Source organism: Pinus tabuliformis, chromosome 7, assembly GCF_031772625.1.
Source record: "Pinus tabuliformis cultivar Carrire ecotype Pingquan chromosome 7, CPIR1, whole genome shotgun sequence".
Classification (NCBI taxonomy): Eukaryota; Viridiplantae; Streptophyta; class Pinopsida; order Pinales; family Pinaceae; genus Pinus; species Pinus tabuliformis.
In genome coordinates, this window is record NC_142293.1 from 1,313,455,782 (window position 1) to 1,313,468,271 (window position 12,490).

Here is a 12,490-nt window from a genome sequence, read left to right on the forward strand (position 1 = left end):
TACCTGAATGAATATTCACTCTCAAATCTTAAGAAAATTTTGTTGAAACTTCAATCTCCATATTAAAATTTGGGATTTTTTTTTCCACTTATGAAATTTAATGGAAACAAGACTCTTCCTATTAGAAATACTTTGAAAAAACTTCTTTCTAATAATTATAAAGTTTTGGATTCCCCAAATAGTCTATTTGATACATTTTAGATTTATTGCAACTCAATTTAATTTATGTATAAATCTTTTGACAAAAAATAAATAAAAAATTGTGTAAGCTTGGTAGACCTCCTTTTTCTATTAATATTTCATAAACATATAGTCATTGGTTTTCAAAATTCTGCTGGTGGCCTCAACCTGCCCGCAGGAAACCAGACATGTTGGCCACCTTTCTTCATCAAACACTATCCAAAATCTAAGTAGAGTAATTCTTATCATCCAGGCTACATTGGCTACCTTATCTTCTATATGCTTCATCCTTGAAAAGTAAATGCTAACCGTCATACAAACAAAATTTGACTAACTAGACTGCTTCATTCATCTGAGGAATCAACTGGGGCCAGGGCTTTCACACTCAACCCAGGTACTTCACTTTGCATCATAGTCTGGAGTTGTTATTCAATTCTATTTAGGCAGAGGTTGTTATGATATTGCTGCATTTGAACTGACTGAATCTCCTTCTGGAGATCCTTTAGGCTTGGTTCTGTTGGTCTATCCTCTTCTGGTTCTTCTCTTTCCTTGTAAGTGGTCATTGCTTTAGCCAAGATGTTTTTCATAACCCAATATTGTTGGATTGTCTTCTGAAACAATGTTTGGCGACCTCAGGTATTGCCTGGATCCTTAATTATCGTCTCCCATTCTTATGCTTGAATCTCTTCATTCTTGATGTTTGCATTTAACTCTCTTTCCCATTCATAAATAACTGCTTTCACTTTAGCTGAGGTTCCTACATAGTAGGCATTGATGAGACTTTGCATACTTTCATGTCCTGATTTCCTTCCTCTTTTCCTCGGAGGTTTGCTTGCAGATGGCTCCAGGCCTTTCATTTTTTTCTTTGTCATTCCCATTCTTCTGTTCCCTTTCCTTCCCTAATGTTTGCCTTCCTTAGCCATCTTTGTCTTCATCTTTGTCTTCTCGCTGCTCCTGTCGTTCCTGCATGCCTAGACCATGGCCTGGTGAGCACTAGCTTGATGCAAGTTTTGTTTCGCTGGAGCCTTGATCCAGGTGGATATTGGTGGCCACCTGCCAAGTCCACCTGGACCACCACCATTGTTTCTCTCAGCATTTTCAGTTTCCTTAGTTGTAGCACAACTTACTATTTTTAGCAGTTTTTTGGGTCCTGAACTTCTGGAGCCGTTTTGAGGCCCTAAACGACGTTTTTTGGGAAATCAAGTGGTAGTGCTCGGATAGATCTTTCTAACGAGCTATTGTACGCGTCAAACGGAGATTGTATGCCAAAGTTACGACCCCGGAAAGTTGGTGTACCAATTTACCCAAACAGGGCCCACAATTTGGCGTTTCATCTTCTAGGGTTAGGTTTTGGAGTGTTAAGGGTTTTCCATTGTTTCTCAACAATAAATAGGCCTTCGAGCCTCATTGTAACACAGTTCAGAGGCATGTAGCCACCACATCTCTTCTAAGAGATAAGCTACCATCGCCCTAGCTAGTTTCTTTCCATCACTGTTTGTAAGCATATTTCAGTATTTTACATTAATGAAATGAAGTATTATTTCCGCTGCATATCTGTGTTTATGGTTATCTCTGTAATTTATTGCGTTCCTGTTTAAGTCTGGATTAGTGGTATCAGAGCGGTCTGCTTTTTCTCTGTTTTTCTTTGCATGTCCCCAACAAGGTTGGGATATAAGGAGTTAGGGCTTGAACTGGTCGAACCTTTGCAAGACTAGCCTCGCAAATCCCGACGGCCTCCCATGGCGGATGAGAAGAAAGACGAGGGGGCAGGAGATCCTATCAAAATCTTGCTCGAAGAAGCCCTCGAGCGACAACGGAACGCGATGATGGACAGCTTTGCCTAGATCCTTCAGCGGCTACCTAGAAGCGACACATCGGCTTCCAGCAGCTACTCTGGAAACGCCACGCCCTTTAAGGTACAAGTTAATTTTGAAATCCCCATATTTGAGGGTCAGATAGACGCAGATGCCATAGATAAATGGTTAAATCTGCTAGAGGGTTATTTTTCTATTCATGAATTTTCGAGTTGGGAAAAGATTGTTTTCGCTCTTCTCAAAGCAGCCCCCAATGTCAAGGACTCGTGGGAAACCTACTGCGAGCAGAAGGATGAAAGTACTGGCTCACTATTTTCAGCCACACCCACCTGGAATTCATTCCGGGATGCCATCAAGGAGCAGTACTACCCTGTCGGAAGCTATGAGGATGAATACATAAAGTGGACCACGCTGCGGCAGGGAAGGGACCAAGACGTGCCGGAGTTCACCAATCTTTTCCATACCCTTCGCACAAAGTTGGGTATCAAGGATTCAGAGCAGCATTTGATACTCAAATACTGCGGCTGCCTGCACAAGTACATCCAGGAAGAAATACAATTCCTGAACATCTCCTCGCTCGGCACAGCATACCGATATGCCGTTAAGGTCGAGCAGAAGTTTAAACAAAAGAAGCGAGACTTTGGATCTGCGAATCCAAAGCAGGGGAAAGGTGCCCCTAAACCACAGAACAAAGGACAAAGCCAAGGCGGGGCAACCCAAGACAACCCGCCGAAGCTGCAAGCAAAGAACAGCGCCGCGAAGCCGAAAAAGGACACGGGAAAATGGTGTGAGTTCCATAAGAGCTCCACTCACAACACAAGTGAGTGTCGGGCCAAGCAGTCACTGGTGGCTGAGCTAAAGGTTTCAGAATCAGATGCATGTTCCGACTCTGAGTCAGAACCCGATAAGGGGAATGACAAAGGGAAGCAGATCATTGATGCGGATCCCAATGCCACTGTTGCTACCGCCAAGATCCAGAAAAATGAACCCGAAGATCCAGAGGAGGAGGAGCGTCTCTTCCACTCCCAGATGTGGGTAAAGGGCTCCCCGCTACAGTTCATTGTTGATAGCGGGAGCCAAAAGAACCTAATTTCGGCAGAGGTCGTGAAGCAGTTGGGCTTACCAACCACAGCACATCCACAACCGTACACCATGGGTGGCTTCACCAAGGACGAGATCTTCGCGTGAGCCAGCAGTGTCGCCTTCCATACAACATCAAGCCCTTCATGGATGAGGTATTGTGTGACATTGCTCCCTTGAGGTTTGTGATGTATTATTAGGACAACCATACTTGTGGAAGCGACATGCTGTGTATGAATCAAGGCCCCGTGTTGTTATTATTACATTGGGAAATAAGTTGTACATGATACCAGAGGTAGCACCACCTACTGCCATCTCTTTGATTACTGCAAAAAAATGCAGTAAGCTCATTTCCAAAACCGAGAAATTTGTTTTCCTGATGATACGCCCTCAAGGAAAGAAGACGGTGGCCGTGGCATCTAGACAGGGCCCCTCCACACAACAACTACAGATGGACAAGGTCGTGGAGGAGTACGAGGACATCTTCACCTCCCCCGCAGGGGCTCCTCTGCACTGTCAGGTCAAGCACTCCATCGATCTGACCCCAGGTGCGCTGCTACCCAATGGACCAATTTATCGGCGCTTCGTTCTAGAGAACGATGAAATCAAGAGGCAGATTCAGGAGCTCCTGCAGAAAGGTCACATCCGTCCGAGTTCATCGCCTTGTGGGAGCCCGATCATGTTGGTACAGAAGAAGGATGGGACGTGGAGACTCTGTATTGACTATCGGGCACTGAACAAGATCACTGTCCGTAATAGGTACCTGATCCCGTGGATTGATGACCTCTTGGACCAACTAAAGGGGGCGAAATATTTCAGCAAGATCGATCTGAAGTCAGGATATCACCAGGTACCAATCGAACCCTCTGATGTGTGGAAGACTGCCTTCAAATCCAAGGAGGGCCTTTTCAAATGGTTGGTTATGCCTTTCGGATTGACGAATGCTCCTGTAACCTTCATGAGGCTAATGGATGACATCTTGCGGCCATTCACCAACTCATTTGTAGTAGTATACTTGGATGCCATTCTGATCTTCAGCCAGAGTTGGGAAGAGCACCTCCACCACATCCAACAGGTTCTCCAAACACTGCGGCAACACAAGCTATGTGCCAATTTGGAGAAATACACTTTTGGCATGACCTAAGTTTAGTATCTGGGATACATCATTTATGAACAGGGGGTGCATGTGGATCTAGCCAAGATCCAAGTTATTCGGGATTGGCCATCTCCAACCACTCTAACAGAGCTCCGCAGCTTTCTAGGTCTTTCCAACTTCTACCGCAGGTTCGTGTTGGGGTTTTCTCATATTACTTGGCCCTTGAGTCAAGTCACCAAGGGAGGAACGAAAGCAAAATTCTTTTGGTCTGAATCTCAACAGAAGGAATTCATAGAGTTGAAGGATCGGCTCTGCACGACACTAGTGCTCGCGTTACCAGATTTACAACAACCATTTGAGGTCGAGACAGATGCCTCTGACTATGCTATTGGGGCAGTCCTTACTCAACATGGACATCCAGTGGCATATCACAGTGAAACACTTTCAGGCACAGTCCGGAAGTACCCCACTTATGATAAAGAGATGTATTCCATTGTGCAGGCCTGCTGAAAATGGAAGCATTACATTTTGGGGAAGGAAACGGTCATCCACACAAACCACCGACCCTTGCAGTTCATACAGACCCAAGGGAAATTGTAGAATGATCACCATCAGAAGTGGTCTACATACCTGCAACAATTCCACGTGAATATCAAGTATAAGAAGGGCAACACCAATAATGTTGCAGATTGCCTCAGTCGACCACCGATCATGGCGTTAACCACTGTGCTCAACTCTTGTGGTCACGAGACTTCTGATTGGCCACTTCTCTACAAAAGCGACCCAAAATTCGGCCACACATACCAGACACTCTTGGAGGGTCAGCATGTTCCAGATTTTCACCTCCAGGATGCCCTGTTATGCCACCTGGGTCACCTTTGTGTTCCTTCAAGTGAACGTGCCAAGATGATTTGGGAAGCACACTACAATCGGGCTGCGGGGCATTTCGGGGTCGAAAAAACAGTGGCAATACTGCAAAATTATTTCCATTGGCCGAATCTTCGACAGGATGTTGGAAAGTACATCAAATCATGTATTGCCTGTGCCATTTCCAAACCGACCATCAAGAAGCATGGCCTCTATACCCCGTTGCCTACCCCTAGTCGACCTTGGGAATCCATCTCCATGGATTACATGTCAAGCCTTCCTTCCACTAAGCATGGAAATGACTGTGTTTTTGTGGTCGTCGACAGGTTCTCAAAGATGGCCATTATGGCAGCCTGCAAGAAGAATATCACAGCAGAAGCCACTGCTAAACTCTTCTTTGAACGAGTGTGGGTGCACTTTGGGATCCCACAGTCTATCATCTCAGATCGGGACAGTCGGTTCCTCAGCACATTTTGGTCCAGTCTCTGGTCAATGCTGGACACCAAACTCACGAATTCCACAGCCTTCCATCCTCAAACTGATGGCTAGACAGAGGTTGTCAATAGGATGATTGTGCACATTCTGTGCATGTATAACTCAAAGCATCCACGCACATGGGACGAGAGCCTCCCCTATGTTCAACACAGCTACAACCGAGCTCTTCACAACTGCACTGGCCATAGCCCTTTTCAGGTGGGTTTGGGATTCCAGCCACTATGCCCCATTGATGTGGCCATGCCACTTGCAACTACTCACATAAATTCAGCTCATGTCTAGTCCGAAACAGATAAGGCCACCAACTTCATTGAGCACATCCAACATATTCGCCAGCAGGTCCATGACATTATGGAGAAATCAAATGCCAAGTACAAGCAGCGACATGATCAACATCGGGTGCCACACAAGTTTCAGGTGGGCGACAAAGTCTGGTTGCATTTGCAAAAGGAACGCCTTACTGGAGCCTATCGGAAACTGAGACCACTCCGATATGGTCCTTACACCATTACTAACGCTGTGGGAGACAATGCATTTGAGCTCAGCATTCCCCCATTCCTTGGCCTGCACCCAGTGTTCAATGTGGACCGCCTTCGGCCATACTTTCCACCATTGCTAGACACATCCGACATTGCAGAATAGCTCACACCCACAGAATTAAATCCAGATTGCATGGAAAAAGCTGCAACTGATCGGATCATGGACACCCAGATCAAGAACACTCGCCAACAGAATACCCAATTGTATCGAGTTGTCAAAGCAGGCCAACTCCTTCACCAGGGCAAGTGGCTCACCAGGGAACAAGTTCAGCAAAAGTTTCCTCATCTCATGGAGGAACTCAACGCAATGGGGACCATTGCTTCCTAAGGGGGGAGGAATGATCTAGGTGGATATTGGTGGCAACCTGCGAAGTCCACCTGGACCCCCACCATTGTTTCTCTCAACATTTTCAGCTTCCTTAGTTGTAGCACAACTTACTATTTTTAGCAGTTTTTCGGGTCCTGAACTTCCGGAGCCATTTTGAGGCCCTAAACGACGTTTTTTGGGAAATCTGGGACAACATGGGTCCATGGACCGATGTTGCCTCCCAAAGTGGTAGTGCTCGGATAGATCTTTCTAACGAGCTATTGTATGCGTCAAATGGAGATTGTATGCCAAAGTTATGACCCCGGGAAGTTGGTGTACCAATTTACCCAAACGGGGCCCACAATTTGGTGTTTCATCTTCTAGGGTTAGGTTTTGGAATTTTAAGGGTTTTCCATTGTTTCTCAACAATAAATAGGCCTTCGAGCCTCATTGTAACACAGTTCAGAGGCATGTAGCCACCACATCTCTTCTCAGAGATAAGCTACCATCGCCCTAGCTAGTTTCTTTCCATCACTGTTTGTAAGCATATTTCAGTATTTTACATTAATGAAATGAAGTATTATTTCCGCTGCATATCTGTGTTTATGGTTATCTCTGTAATTTTTTTCGTTCCTGTTTAAGTCTGGATCAAGCCTTCTGAACATTGGCATTTATGCTACCTATAATGTAAACTAGAATTAAGACATTATAAACCAGAATGAAATTATCCTTAGTATACGAATAATATTTTATGATCTGGGTTTTGGTCTTTGTTTTGTCAAAATTCCCTGTGTTCATGCTTTGTTTCATGGTCTGAGAATTGGCCTTATTCCTTCCCGAATTCCCAACATTCTTCCCCATAATTTTAGGTTGAGACTGCTCCGGTACAATCTCTGTCCTCCACTCTATGCCATCTCTGCTGCTCGTTCCCCAGATGACTCCCAGGTGCCCCTCTCTACCCTCATAGGCTAGCAAGATAGAGAAAGTTCCTCCATCTTCAGGGTTGCTACACTTTGGCAATCAGTTTGCCCCCCTGACCGAATCCCTCAAGACCTCCCTGAGCCTCAAGCATCCTATGCTACCAACCCTGCCATCGGGACTCCCAGAGGTCTTTCTCTCCTGGTTTTCTCTGCCCCAGAGAGCAAGAAATTTCTTTATCCTATCCCATAGATCTACAATTCTATCTCCAGGTAGCGAGATTCCTGACCTTCTCCAGGAAATCCCCCAGATGATGCTTAGCCAAATCCGGGTTTGGGTTTTCTCCCCTCCCTGGTCGAGGGGCCAACTGTTTCTCCAGCTTCTCCCAGCCGATTCTAGGTCTTGCTTCGACCCTAATCTGAGGGGGTGCGCCCAGTCAAGCAAGCCAGAGGTTGCACCAGGGTCTGGTTTCACACTAGGCCTCTCGTAGTTCCCTTTGTTTCCCTCCCACCCAATCCAGATAACCTTCCTTAACTACCATAAGAAGTTCCTCATACATATACAGAGAAATATGCTCAGGATGACTCTACTTCTGAGTCAATTTGGCCTGACAGTCTCCTTCTGCCCCAGGACCTTGCTACCTTCATACGAGGTTCAAATTTCCCTCGCCCTTCACCCCATATAGTTATTGGGTCTACCCCGCCCCAGGTTGACAGACCAATAACCCAAGGGATCCAAGAAGCTTTGTTTCTTCTTTCAACTGGGGAAACCATAATAATTAACCAGCATTCTTCTACAGAACTCATTACTTTTCTTCTTACAATCGAAATTCATCTCAAATTCCAATTCATTATTTCCTTACCGACGCAGGGGAGGGCTGGAGGCACATACTAGGTTTTACAGCTGAAGGCCGAATGCTGGTCGACGCCCCCCAACTCTCGGTGCTTTCCAACTCCAACTGCACGTTTAACCTCCGCTTCCTGCATGCAAATGCCCATCAACCTTTCCACCTTTTCCTTTAATTTTCTCTCCCACCTACCCGTCCTCACTCCCAAGGTACCCTCCACTTTCTTTATTCTGCTGGCCACCTCCCTTTCCTTCACGTGTGGGTCTCGAACTGATAGCCCACTTACCTTCCATTTAATGCCTGTCATCATTGCCTTCCCACTTCTGGCTGCTCCTGCCGTCCTGTATTTCTCGGTTCTCCACGTATGCTTGCCAACGCCCCTGCCATCTGTCCTTCCTCTCTTACCTTTGCCCACCATTTCCTGCCACACCCCGATCGGGGGTTCTCTCCTTTTTCGTTATCTATTCTCAGGATTTCCACAAGAATACTCATTCCTTCTGTTCAACTTAAGTCGTTGCCCCTTATATCAAGGTTGCTACTGGTTTTGCCACATCCCCAGTTGGCTAGGCAGTCTGTTGCCACATTCCTCGATCTTCGAACATGTGTCAGAATAATATAGTCTAGTCTATCCTTTTTATTAGATTTCCTATATCCTGCACCAACATTGCCATCCTCCAACTTTGGCTTATCTTCTCCCATTTGGTTCCTTGCTGAAGTTTTTTCACTATGTCTATTACCAGTCTCGAGTCTCCTTCCACCTCTAGTTTCTGGAAAATTTCTCTCCAAGCTATTTCAAGCCCTCGCTTTAGTGCATAGAGCTATGCTTCGTTGTTACTCGCTATTCGACAATCCATATCATACAGTCGAATGGTGTTGCCTTTATGGTCTCTTAACACCCCTCCTAAACCTGCAGCCCCTGGATTCCCTTTAACTGCACCATCGAAGTTTAGTTTTATGAACTCTTCCTGGGGAAACATGAAAAGGGTTGGGGAGTCACAGGGAGTAGGTTTCTGTTTCCATGAATTGGCCATCAACATGCTTGGATTCAGGCTTAACCTTTCCATTATATGACATTCCTGTGGAGTGGATTCCCAATCATCTGGGTACCAGTTCTCAGCAAGAATCGTTTCTTGAATGTTCTGAACTATCATTCCCCATAACTCTATTATTGTTCTCTTTTCCCCTTTAAATTTTTTTTGGTTCCTTTCCTTCCACACCGCCTAGAGCAAGAATCCAAGGGATATATGCTAGGCTCAGTTCAAGATGGGATTCTGGTAAGGCTTCCTTCTCCATGTTTCCATTTTTGTTTTCATGCTTGATTGATCCCTATCTCTATGGCTGAATAGTTTTTTGTAATACTGCCATAGAACTTCACTGTAACTGCAAGCATTTAATAAGTGTTCCATTGATTCCATTTGTCTTTCACATATGTAGCAAACCGATGGTCCTTGCATCCCACTTACCTTAATTGATCCCATCTTAGTGCTCTGCCGTGCAGGACAACCCATAGGAAGAAGGTTATTTTGGGCCAAAGTTTATCCTTCTAGATTCATTCCCATATGGGTAACCCTTGATGTTGATTATGTGCTTCTTACAGATAGTATCCTTCTTAGATGGTGAACATCCCTTTTATTCTATATCCCCACCTTATTATGTCTGATCCTTCCTCTATCACTATTCTTCGGGACTCCATCTCCTTCTCGTAGGTTTCCCATTGAATCGAGTCTGGTGCGCCACACCAATCTTGTTTCCTCTTCCTTTTCTCCATTTTCCCTTGTATCCGTTCCCCAATAGTCTTTCACTGACTGATTTGCTGGGTTGTTTGTATATAGGAATATATCCACTAGGTCTGGCCTACTGAATAATTTCTCTCTCTGCTACCACGCCTCTTACCAGAATCTAGCTTTGTCTCCTCCCTTGATTTCCTAGAAACTATGATTTCTTATCAGTTCTCTGTTTTCAGATGCCAGATTCCATATAGCCGACCCCTTTATGTTTTCCTGGACTCTTAATCTTCCTTCTGTCGATCTTGGCATTCCATATTTTCTCCCCCATATTTCTTTCCATAGGTCTGTTCCTCCCTGAATCCATCTCCACCATAACTTAGCCCCCATTACCTGGTTTAGAATATACGGGTCTTGGAGTCCCAGCCCTCCCACTTTGTTTGGTTTACTTAGCCAATTCCAAGATAACAGTGCCCATTTTTTTACTGTGTGTGGCCCTTGCCATAGGAATTTCTTGAAGATGTTGATCATTCCATGGCATACAATTTTAGGGACAACTTGGCTTGATAATTGGTATATCGAGATTGACTGAAGCACTTCTTTTAGAAGTATGACTCTACTCGCCATATTTAGAGTCCTGAATGTCTAGTTCTGAAGCCTCCCTTGGATTTTTGCCAGAAGTTATTTCTAGTTTTCCACTCTAATCGAGTTTAGACTTAGCGGGATCCCCAGATATTTTGAGGGGAGGTTTCCTATACGAAAGCCCATTGTTCTCGCCAGGAAAGCTTGGGATTGGGCTGTTGTATTAAAGAAGAAGATATCCGACTTCTCTTTGTTGATATGTGTTCCTGAAGAATTCGTGAAATTGACCAAGATGTCTATCAGGACCTTAGCTTCCTTGAGGGTTGCTTGCCTAAACATCATTATGTCATCAACAAAATATTGATGTGTTAATGGCGGGTCATTGCCTCACATTCGCAGGCCTTTAAATTGACCTCCTTGCACCTTTTGTTTTACATATCTTCCTAATCCTTTAGCTGCCAATATGAACAAGAAAGGGGACATCAGGTCTCCTTGTCTTAGCCCACTTGTTGCATTAAATGCCTCAGTCAGAGCTCCATTCAGGAGGATTGAGAACACAAGGGTTGATATCATAGAATAGATCTAGTTTATCCATATGGGATCGAAGCCAAAGGCTTTCAGGATTCCTTGGAGGTAAGACTAGCTTAGCTGGTCATATGCTTTTGATAGATCTAGTTTTATCATCATGCCTTTAAATTTTAGGTTCTTCAGAGAGTGAATTTCCTCTTGAGCCGTGACTATCCCATCCACAATTTGCCTTCCTTTTACAAAACCAGTTTTCTCTTGTGAGATTAAGCCTGGGAGGATCGGTTTGAGGTGATTTACCATTATTGTAGCCAGAATTTTGTATATTACATTGCATAGAGCTATAGGTCTAAACCCCTGAGGCTCTTCTAAATGGTCTGTTTTGGGGATAAGAGCTAGGAAGGTGGAGTTCAAGGCCGGGTGCATCCTTTTAGTTTGTCTTGACTCCTCCACTACTGCTAAGATATCTTCTCCTAAAATCATCTAGGTTGCTTGGAAAAATTCTATTGTAAAGCCATTCGGGCCTGGAGATTTGTTCTTTGCTAGTCCTTTGATCACTTCTTCCACCTCACTCATATTTATTTCCCTCATGAGAGCTAGGTTCTGATCCCTACTGAACAACTGAGGGATATGCCGAGTAATCTTGTTTATATCTTCTGTCCTATCTAGATTAGGTTCTGTCAATAAGTTTTGGAAGTGATGGACCAACAGGTTCTCCATTTCTTCCTTTTGAATAAGGCGATTTCCTTCCTGGTCTACTAAGGAAAAAATCCTGTTATGCTGGCGATGTTGAATCATCGCTTTGTGGAAGAATATAGTGTTCCTTTCCCCCTCCCTCAGCCACTAAATTCTTGATTTTTGTTTCCACAAAATCTCTTCCTGCTGCCTCCTTTCCTCCAAACTATTCAACAATTGTCCTTCTTCCTCCACTAGGGGTTCAGTGCGACCATTTGTTATTATCTGTTGTTGCACCTTTTTCATCCTTTCCTGTAGCAATTCTTGTTCCTGTTGTATGTTACCAAATTCTTCCTTATTCCATTTTTTAATTTTATCTTTGATTTCTTTGAGACGGAGTTGGAATGTATGCATTTTGTTTCTTCCTTGTTTCTTACTTGCTTTCCACCATTCCTTTAGTTTTCTTAGGAAGGTTGGGTCTCTCAACCAGAATGCTTCAAACCTGAAGGATCTCTTGGTCTGCCCTTGTTTCAAGTCCACTTCCAATCTAATAGGCCAGTGGTTAGATCCCATGCATGGCAGGATGGACGCCTCGTAGTATACATCTCTGATAATTAAGTTTTCAGATGCCAAGAAAAAGTCTAATCGTGACGATATTTGACGGATTCCTCCTCTTCTGTTATTTCACGTGTATGTTCCATTGATTATAGGTATATCTACTAGGTGGAGCTCTTCTTGTAGATCCCTAAATTGTTCCATTTCAGGTTCCTCTCTTCTAATCCCTCCTTTCTTTTCCTCCAGGGTGGTTATCAGATTGAAGTCCCCTGCAATCAACCAAAGT